Here is a 13160-nt window from a genome sequence, read left to right as displayed (position 1 = left end):
TGAAAACCTATGCTGCGATGTAATGTCCGTGCAAAATACTCAGAGACATGTCTGTGTTTCTCTGGCAGCACGGATGACATGGGCCAATACAAGTCTATGGGTCCATGAAAAACAGCACATGGATGACACAATGATAGTAAAAACGGACACACTGATGGTAAAAACGGACACACGGATGACACACTGATGGTAAAAACGGACACACTGAAGACACACTGATGGTAAAAACGGACACACGGATGACACACTGATGGTAAAAACGGACTCATGGATGACACACTGATGGTAAAAACGGACACACGGATGACACACTGATGGTAAAACCGGACACACGGATGACACACTGATGGTAAAAACTGACACCCGGATGACACATTGATGGTAAATCGGACACACGGATGACACACTGATGGTAAAAACAGACACACGGATGACACAATGATGGTAAAAACAGAAACACGGATGACACACTGATGGTAAACGGACATAGGGATGACACACTGATGGTAAAAATGGACACACAGATGGCACACTGATGGTAAAAGCAGACACACGAATGACACACTGATGGTAAAAACAGAAACACGGATAACACACTGATGGTAAACGGACACAGGGATGACACACTGATGGTAAAAATGGACACACGGATGGCACACGGATGGTAAAAGCAGACACAAGAATGACACACTGATGGTAAAAACAGAAACACGGATAACACACTGATGGTAAAATTGGACACATGGATGACAAACTGATGGTAAAAATGGACACATGGATGACACACTGATGGTAAACGGACACATGGATGACACACTAATGGTAATAGCGGACACATGGATGACACACTGATGATAAAAACGGACACACAGATGACACACTGATGGTAAAAATGGCCACACAGATGACACACTGATGGTAAACGGACACACGGATGACACACTGATGGTAAAAACAGAAACACGGATGACACACTGATGGTAAAAACGGACACACAGATAACACACTGATGGTAAAAATGGACACTGATGACACACTGATGGTAAAAACAGAAACACGGATAACACACTGATGGTAAAAATGGCCACACAGATGACACACTGATGGTAAAAACGGACACACTGATGGTAAAAACGGACACATGGATGACACACTGATTGTAAAATCGGACACACTGAAGACACACTGATGGTAAAAACAGAAACACGGATAACACACTGATGGTTAAAATGGACACACGGATGGTAAAAGCGGACACACGGATGACACACTGCTGGTAAACGGACACACGGATGACACACTGATGGTAAAAACAGAAACACGAATAACAAACTGGTGGTAAAATTGGACACATGGATGACACACTGATGATAAAATCGGACACATGGATGACACACTGATGGTAAAAACGGACACACAGATAACACACTGATGGTAAAAACAGAAACACGGATGACACACTGATGGTAAAAAGAGAAACACGGATGACACACTCATGGAAAAAATGGACACTGATGACACACTGATGGTAAAAACGGACACACGGATGACACACTCATGGTAAAAACTGACACACGAATGACACACTGATGGTAAAAACGGACACACGGAAGACACACTGATGGTAAAATCAGACACACTGATGACACACTGATGGTAAAAATGGACACACGGATGATACACTGATGGTAAAAACGGACACACTGATGACACACTGATGGTAAAAACGGACACACGGATGACACACTGATGGTAAACGGACACACGGATGACACACTGATGGTAAAAACAGAAACACGAATAACAAACTGGTGGTAAAATTGGACACATGGATGACACACTGATGATAAAATCGGACACATGGATGACACACTGATGGTAAAAACGGACACACAGATAACACACTGATGGTAAAAACAGAAACACGGATGACACACTGATGGTAAAAAGAGAAACACGGATGACACACTCATGGAAAAAATGGACACAGATGACACACTGATGGTAAAAACGGACACACGGATGATACACTGATGGTAAAAACAGAAACACGGATAACACACTGATGGTAAAAACGGACACACTGATGACACACTGATGGTAAAAACGGACACACGGATGACACACTGATGGTAAAAACAGAAACACGGATAACACACTGATGGTAAAAACAGAAACACGGATGACACACTCATGGTAAAAACAGAAACACGGATAGCACACTGATGGTAAAAACGGACACAAGGATGACACACTGATGGTAAATTGGAAACACTGATGACACACTGATGGTAAAAACGGACACACGGATGACACACTGATGGTAAAAACAGAAACAAGGATAACACACTGATGGTAAAAACGGAAACACGGATGAAACATTCATGGTAAAAACAGAAACACGGATAACACACTGATGGTAAATTGGACACACGGATGACACACTGATGGTAAAAACAGAAACACGGATGACACACTCATGGTAAAAACAGAAACACGGATGACACACTGATGGTAAAAACGGACACACGGATGACACACTGATGGTAAAAACGGACACACAGATGACACACTGATGGTAAAAACAGAAACACGGATAACACACTAATGGTAAAAACAGACACACAGATGAAACACTGATGGCAAAAATCGGACACACGGATGACACACTGATGGTAAAAATGGACATACGGATGGCACACTGATGGTAAAAACAGAAACACGGATAACACACTGATGGTAAAAACGGACACACGGATGACACACTGATGGTAAAAAGAGAAACACGGATGACACACTCATGGAAAAAATGGACACTGATGACACACTGATGGTAAAAACGGACACACGGATGACACACTCATGGTAAAAACTGACACACGAATGACACACTGATGGTAAAAACGGACACACGGAAGACACACTGATGGTAAAATCAGACACACTGATGACACACTGATGGTAAAAATGGACACACGGATGATACACTGATGGTAAAAACGGACACACTGATGACACACTGATGGTAAAAACGGACACACGGATGACACACTGATGGTAAACGGACACACGGATGACACACTGATGGTAAAAACAGAAACACGAATAACAAACTGGTGGTAAAATTGGACACATGGATGACACACTGATGGTAAAAACGGACACACAGATAACACACTGATGGTAAAAACAGAAACACGGATGACACACTGATGGTAAAAAGAGAAACACGGATGACACACTCATGGAAAAAATGGACACAGATGACACACTGATGGTAAAAACGGACACACGGATGATACACTGATGGTAAAAACAGAAACACGGATAACACACTGATGGTAAAAACGGACACACTGATGACACACTGATGGTAAAAACGGACACACGGATGACACACTGATGGTAAAAACAGAAACACGGATAACACACTGATGGTAAAAACAGAAACACGGATGACACACTCATGGTAAAAACAGAAACACGGATAGCACACTGATGGTAAAAACGGACACAAGGATGACACACTGATGGTAAATTGGAAACACTGATGACACACTGATGGTAAAAACGGACACACGGATGACACACTGATGGTAAAAACAGAAACAAGGATAACACACTGATGGTAAAAACGGAAACACGGATGAAACATTCATGGTAAAAACAGAAACACGGATAACACACTGATGGTAAATTGGACACACGGATGACACACTGATGGTAAAAACAGAAACACGGATGACACACTCATGGTAAAAACAGAAACACGGATGACACACTGATGGTAAAAACGGACACACGGATGACACACTGATGGTAAAAACGGACACACAGATGACACACTGATGGTAAAAACAGAAACACGGATAACACACTAATGGTAAAAACAGACACACAGATGAAACACTGATGGCAAAAATCGGACACACGGATGACACACTGATGGTAAAAATGGACATACGGATGGCACACTGATGGTAAAAACAGAAACACGGATAACACACTGATGGTAAAAACGGACACACGGATGACACACTGATGGTAAAAACAGAAACACGGATAACACACTGATGGTAAAAACGGACACACGGATAACACACTGATGGTAAAAACGGACACACGGATGACACACTGATGGTAAAAACGGACACACGGATGACACACTGATGGTAAAAACAGAAACACGGATAACACACTGATGGTAAAAACGGACACACGGATAACACACTCATGGTAAAATCGGACACACTGATGACACAGTGATGGTAAAAACAGAAACACGGATAACACACTGATGGTAAAAACAGAAACACGGATAGCACACTGATGGTAAAAACGGACACACGGATGACACACTGATGGTAAATTGGAAACACTGATGACACACTGATGGTAAAAACAGAAACACGGATAACACACTGATGGTAAAAACAGACACACGGATGGCACACTGATGGTAAAAGCGGACACACGAATGACACACTGATGGTAAAAACGGACACACGGATGACACACTGATGGTAAAAACGGAAACACGGATAACACACTGATGGTAAAAACGGACACACGGATGGCACACTGATGGTAAAAGCGGACACACGAATGACACACTGATGGTAAAAACGGACACACGGATGACATACTCATTGTAAAAACGGACACACGAATGACACACTGATGGTAAAAACAGACACACGGATCACACACTGATGGTAAAAACGGACACACGAATGACACACTGATGGTAAAAACGGACACACGGATGACATACTCATGGTAAAAACGGACACACGAATGACACACTGATGGTAAAAGCGGACACACGAATGACACACTGATGGTAAAATCGGACACACGGATGACACACTGATTGTAAAATCGGACACACTGATGACACACTGATGGTAAAAACGGACACACGGATGACACACTGATGGTAAAAACAGAAACACGGATAACACACTGATGGTAAAAACGGACACACGGATGGCACACTGATGGTAAAAGCGGACACACGAATGACACACTGATGGTAAAAACGGACACACGGATGACACACTGATGGTAAAAACGGACACACGGATCACACACTGATGGTAAAATCGGACACACGGATGAAACACTGATGGTAAAAACGGACACATGGATGACACACTGATTGTAAAATCAGACACACGGATGACACACTGATGGTAAAAACAGAAACACGGATAACACACTGATGGTAAAAACGGACACACGGATGGCACACTGATGGTAAAAGCGGACACACGAATGACACACTGATGGTAAAAACGGACACACGGATGACACATTGATGGTAAAATCGGACACACGGATGACACACTGATGGTAAAATCGGACACACGGATGAAACACTGATGGTAAAAACGGACACATGGATGACACACTGATTGTAATATCAGACACACTGATGGTAAAAACGAACACACGGATGACACACTGATGGTAAAAACAGAAACACGGATAACACACTGATGGTAAAAACGGATACACGGATGGCACACTGATGGTAAAAGCGGACACACGAATGACACACTGATGGTAAAAACGGACACACGGATGACACACTGATGGTAAAACCGGACACACGGATGACACACTGATGGTAAAATCGGACACATGGATGACACACTGATGGTAAAAATGGACACACAGATGACACACTGGTTGTAAAATCAGACACACTGATGACACACTGATGGTAAAATCGGACACACAGATGACACACTGATGGTAAAAACGGACACATGGATGACACACTGGTTGTAAAATCAGACACACTGATGACACACTGATGGTAAAAACGGATACACGAATGACACACTGATGGTAAAAACGAACACACGGATGACACACTGATGGTAAAATTGGACACTTGGATGACACACTGATGGTAAAAACAGAAACACGGATGACACACTCATGGTAAAAACAGAAACACGGATGACACACTGATGGTAAAACTGGACACACGGATGACACAATCATAGTAAAAACGGACACACTGATGGTAAAAACGGACACATGGATGACACACTGATTGTAAAATCGGACACACGGATGACACACTGATGGTAAAAACGGACACACGGATGGCACACTGATGGAAAAAGCGGACACACGAATGACACACTGATGGTAAAAACGGACACACTGATGACACACTGATGGTAAAAGCGGACACACGAATGACACACTGATGGTAAAAACGGACACACTGATGGCACACTGATGGTAAAAGCGGACACACGAATGACACACTGATGGTAAAAGCGGACACACGAATGACACACTGATGGTAAAAACGGACACACTGATGGCACACTGATGGTAAAAACGGACACACGGATGGCACACTGATGGAAAAAGCGGACACACGAATGACACACTGATGGTAAAAACGGACACACTGATGGCACACTGATGGTAAAAGCGGACACACGAATGACACACTGATGGTAAAAACGGACACACGAATGAAACACTGATGGTAAAAACGGACACACGGATGACACACTGATGATAAAATCGGACACACGGATGACACACTGATGGTAAAATCGGACACACGGATGGCAGACTGATGGTAAAAGCGGACACACGAATGACACACTGATGGTAAAAACGGACACACGGATGACACACTCATAGTAAAAACTGACACACGAATGACACACTGATGGTAAAAACGGACACACGGATGACACACTGATGGTAAAAACGGACACACAGATGACACACTGATGGTAAAATCGGACACATGGATGACACACTGATGGTAAAAACGGACACACAGATGACACACTGATGGTAAAATCAGACACACTGATGACACACTGATGGTAAAATCGGACACACAGATGACACACTGATGGTAAAAACGGACACATGGATGACACACTGGTTGTAAAATCAGACACACTGATGACACACTGATGGTAAAAACGGATACACGAATGACACACTGATGGTAAAAACGAACACACGGATGACACACTGATGGTAAAATTGGACACTTGGATGACACACTGATGGTAAAAACAGAAACACGGATGACACACTCATGGTAAAAACAGAAACACGGATGACACACTGAAGGTAAAAACGGACACACGGATGACACACTGATGGTAAAACTGGACACACGGATGACACACTCATGGTAAAATTGGACACATGGATGACACAATCATAGTAAAAACGGACACACTGATGGTAAAAACAGACACATGGATGACACACTGATTGTAAAATCGGACACACTGATGACACACTGATGGTAAAAACGGACACACGGATGACACACTGATGGTAAAAACGGACACACGGATGGCACACTGATGGAAAAAGCGGACACACGAATGACACACTGATGGTAAAAACGGACACACTGATGACACACTGATGGTAAAAGCGGACACACGAATGACACACTGATGGTAAAAACGGACACACTGATGGCACACTGATGGTAAAAGCGGACACACGAATGACACACTGATGGTAAAAGCGGACACACGAATGACACACTGATGGTAAAAACGGACACACTGATGGCACACTGATGGTAAAAACGGACACACGGATGGCACACTGATGGAAAAAGCGGACACACGAATGACACACTGATGGTAAAAACGGACACACTGATGGCACACTGATGGTAAAAGCGGACACACGAATGACACACTGATGGTAAAAACGGACACACGAATGACACACTGATGATAAAAACGGACACACGGATGACACACTGATGATAAAATCGGACACACGGATGACACACTGATGGTAAAATCGGACACACGGATGACACACTGATGGTAAAAACGGACACACGGATGACACACTCATGGTAAAAACTGACACACGAATGACACACTGATGGTAAAAACGGACACACGGATGACACACTGATGGTAAAATCGGACACACGGATGACACACTGATGGTAAAATCGGACACACGGATGAAACACTGATGGTAAAAACGGACACACAGATAACACACTGATGGTAAAAACAGAAACACGGATGACACACTGATGGTAAAACCGGACCCACGTATGACACACTCATGGTAAAAATGGAAACACGGATGACACACTGATGGTAAAATGGGACACATGGATGACACACTGATGGTAAAAATGGACACACAGATGATACACTGATGGTAAAAACGGACACACGGATGACACACTGATGGTGAAAACAGAAACACGGATAACACTCTGATGGTAAAAACGGATACACGAATGACACACTCATGGTAAAAACGGACACACGGATAACACACTGATGGTAAAAACAGAAACACGGATAACACACTGATGGTAAAAACAGAAACACGGATAACACTCTGATGGTAAAAACGGATACACGAATAACACACTCATGGTAAAAACGGACACACGGATAACACACTGATGGTAAAAACGGATACACGAATGACACACTGATGGTAAAAACAGAAACACGGATGACACACTCATGGTAAAACCGGACACACGGATGACACACTCATGGTAAAAACGGACACACGGATGACACACTCATGGTAAAAACGGACACACGGATGACACACTGATGGTAAAACCGGACACACGGATGACACACTCATGGTAAAACCGGACACACAGATGACACACTGATGGTAAAATTGGACACATGGATGACACACTGATTGTAAAATCGGACACACTGATGACACACTGATGGTAAAAACGGACACACGGATGACACACTGATGGTAAAAACGGACACACGGATGGCACACTGATGGTAAAAGCGGACACACGAATGACACACTGATGGTAAAAACGGACACACTGATGACACACTGATGGTAAAATTGGACACATGGATGACACAATCATAGTAAAAACGGACACACTGATGGTAAAAACGGACACATGGATGACACACTGATTGTAAAATCGGACACACTGATGACACACTGATGGTAAAAACGGACACACGGATGACACACTGATGGTAAAAACGGACACACGGATGGCACACTGATGGTAAAAGCGGACACACGAATGACACACTGATGGTAAAAACGGACACACTGATGACACACTGATGGTAAAAACGGACACACTGATGGCACACTGATGGTAAAAGCGGACACACGAATGACACACTGATGGTAAAAACGGACACACGAATGACACACTGATGGTAAAAACGGACACACGGATAACACACTGATGATAAAATCGGACACACGGATGACACACTGATGGTAAAATCGGACACACGGATGGCAGACTGATGGTAAAAGCGGACACACGAATGACACACTGATGGTAAAAACGGACACACGGATGACACACTCATGGTAAAAACTGACACACGAATGACACACTGATGGTAAAAACTGACACACGAATGACACACTGATGGTAAAATCGGACACACGGATGACACACTGATGGTAAAATCGGACACACGGATGAAACACTGATGGTAAAAACGGACACACGGATGACACACTCATGGTAAAAACGGACACACGGATGACACACTGATGGTAAAAATGGACACACAGATGACACACTGATGGTAAAAACAGAAACACGGATGACACACTGATGGTAAAAACGGACACAAGGATGACACACTGATGGTAAAAATGGCCACACAGATGACACACTGATGGTAAAAACAGAAACACGGATAACACACTGATGGTAAAAACGGACACAAGGATGACACACTGATGGTAAAAATGGCCACACAGATGACACACTGATGGTAAAAACGGACACACTGATGGTAAAAACGGACACATGGATGACACACTGATTGTAAAATCGGACACACTGAAGACACACTGATGGTAAAAACAGAAACACGGATAACACACTGATGGTTAAAATGGACACACAGATGGTAAAAGCGGACACACGGATGACACACTGATGGTAAAAACAGAAACACGAATAACAAACTGGTGGTAAAATTGGACACATGGATGACACACGGATGATAAAATCGGACACATGGATGACACACTGATGGTAAAAACAGAAACACGGATGACACACTGATGGTAAAAAGAGAAACACGGATGACACACTCATGGAAAAAATGGACACATGGATGACACACTGATGGTAAAAACGGACACACGGATGACACACTCATGGTAAAAACTGACACACGAATGACACACTGATGGTAAAAACGGACACACGGAAGACACACTGATGGTAAAATCAGACACACTGATGACACACTGATGGTAAAAATGGACACACGGATGATACACTGATGGTAAAAACAGAAACACGGATAACACACTGATGGTAAAAACGGACACACTGATGACACACTGATGGTAAAAACGGACACACGGATGACACACTGATGGTAAACGGACACACGGATGACACACTGATGGTAAAAACAGAAACACGAATAACAAACTGGTGGTAAAATTGGACACATGGATGACACACTGATGATAAAATCGGACACATGGATGACACACTGATGGTAAAAACGGACACACAGATAACACACTGATGGTAAAAACAGAAACACGGATGACACACTGATGGTAAAAAGAGAAACACGGATGACACACTCATGGAAAAAATGGACACAGATGACACACTGATGGTAAAAACGGACACACGGATGATACACTGATGGTAAAAACAGAAACACGGATAACACACTGATGGTAAAAACGGACACACTGATGACACACTGATGGTAAAAAGAGAAACACGGATGACACACTCATGGAAAAAATGGACACAGATGACACACTGATGGTAAAAACGGACACACGGATAACACACTGATGGTAAAAACAGAAACACGGATAACACACTGATGGTAAAAACGGACACACTGATGACACACTGATGGTAAAAACGGACACACGGATGACACACTGATGGTAAAAACAGAAACACGGATAACACACTGATGGTAAAAACAGAAACACGGATAACACACTGATGGTAAAAACAGAAACACGGATGACACACTCATGGTAAAAACAGAAACACGGATAGCACACTGATGGTAAAAACGGACACAAGGATGACACACTGATGGTAAATTGGAAACACTGATAACACACTGATGGTAAAAACGGACACACGGATGACACACTGATGGTAAAAACAGAAACAAGGATAACACACTGATGGTAAAAACGGAAACACGGATGAAACATTCATGGTAAAAACAGAAACACGGATCACACACTGATGGTAAAAACGGACAAACGGATGACACACTGATGGTAAAAACAGAAACACGGATAACACACTGATGGTAAAAACAGACACACAGATGAAACACTGATGGCAAAAATCGGACACACGGATGACACACTGATGGTAAAAATGGACATACGGATGGCACACTGATGGTAAAAACAGAAACACGGATAACACACTGATAGTAAAAACGGACACACGGATGACACACTGATGGTAAAAACAGAAACACGGATAACACACTGATGGTAAAAACGGACACACGGATAACACACTGATGGTAAAAACGGACACACGGATGACACACTGATGGTAAAAACGGACACACGGATGACACACTGATGGTAAAAACAGAAACACGGATAACACACTGATGGTAAAAACGGACACACGGATAACACACTCATGGTAAAATCGGACACACTGATGACACAGTGATGGTAAAAACAGAAACACGGATAACACACTGATGGTAAAAACAGAAACACGGATAGCACACTGATGGTAAAAACGGACACACGGATGACACACTGATGGTAAATTGGAAACACTGATGACACACTGATGGAAAAAACAGAAACACGGATAACACACTGATGGTAAAAACAGACACACGGATGGCACACTGATGGTAAAAGCGGACACACGAATGACACACTGATGGTAAAAACGGACACACGGATGACACACTGATGGTAAAAACGGAAACACGGATAACACACTGATGGTAAAAACGGACACACGGATGGCACACTGATGGTAAAAGCGGACACACGAATGACACACTGATGGTAAAAACGGACACACGGATGACATACTCATTGTAAAAACGGACACACGAATGACACACTGATAGTAGAAACGGACACACGGATCACACACTGATGGTAAAAACGGACACACGGATGACACACTGATGGTAAAAGCGGACACACGAATGACACACTGATGGTAAAAACGGACACACGGATGACATACTCATGGTAAAAACGGACACACGAATGACACACTGATGGTAAAATCGGACACACGGATGACACACTGATGGTAAAAACGGACACACGGATGGCACACTGATGGTAAAAGCGGACACACGAATGACACACTGATGGTAAAAACGGACACACGGATGACATACTCATTGTAAAAACGGACACACGAATGACACACTGATGGTAAAAACGGACACACGGATCACACACTGATGGTAAAAACGGACACACGAATGACACACTGATGGTAAAAACGGACACACGGATGACACACTGATGGTAAAAACGGACACACGAATGACACATTGATGGTAAAATCGGACACATGGATGACACACTGATGGTAAAAACGAACACACGGATGACACACTGATGGTAAAAACAGAAACACGGATAACACACTGATGGTAAAAACGGACACATGGATGACACACTGATTGTAATATCAGACACACTGATGGTAAAAACGAACACACGGATGACACACTGATGGTAAAAACAGAAACACGGATAACACACTGATGGTAAAAACGGACACACGGATGACACATTCATGGTAAAAACGGACACACTGATGACACACTGATGGTAAAAACAGAAACACGGATAACACACTGATGGTAAAAACGGATACACGGATGGCACACTGATGGTAAAAGCGGACACACGAATGACACACTGATGGTAAAAACGGACACACGGATGACACACTGATTGTAATATCAGACACACTGATGGTAAAAACGAACACACGGATGACACACTGATGGTAAAAACAGAAACACGGATAACACACTGATGGTAAAAACGGACACATGGATGACACACTGATTGTAATATCAGACACACTGATGGTAAAAACGAACACACGGATGACACACTGATGGTAAAAA

The 13160-nt window shown here is 43.0% G+C and overlaps 1 protein-coding gene across 1 annotated transcript in view; it reads right to left on the bottom strand.

The window, feature by feature from the left end:
- LOC141085009 (uncharacterized) overlaps positions 1–13160 on the bottom strand; it is a 77841-nt gene that overhangs the window by 9084 nt on the left and 55597 nt on the right. The window lies entirely within an intron of this gene.

This window comes from Dendrobates tinctorius, unplaced genomic scaffold, assembly GCF_039654945.1.
Source record: "Dendrobates tinctorius isolate UK_male_01 unplaced genomic scaffold, ASM3965494v1 ptg000028l, whole genome shotgun sequence".
Lineage (NCBI taxonomy): Eukaryota > Metazoa > Chordata > Amphibia > Anura > Dendrobatidae > Dendrobates > Dendrobates tinctorius.
The sequence above is the reverse complement of the archived record's forward strand: the minus strand, read 5'-3'. Positions and strand labels throughout refer to the sequence as shown.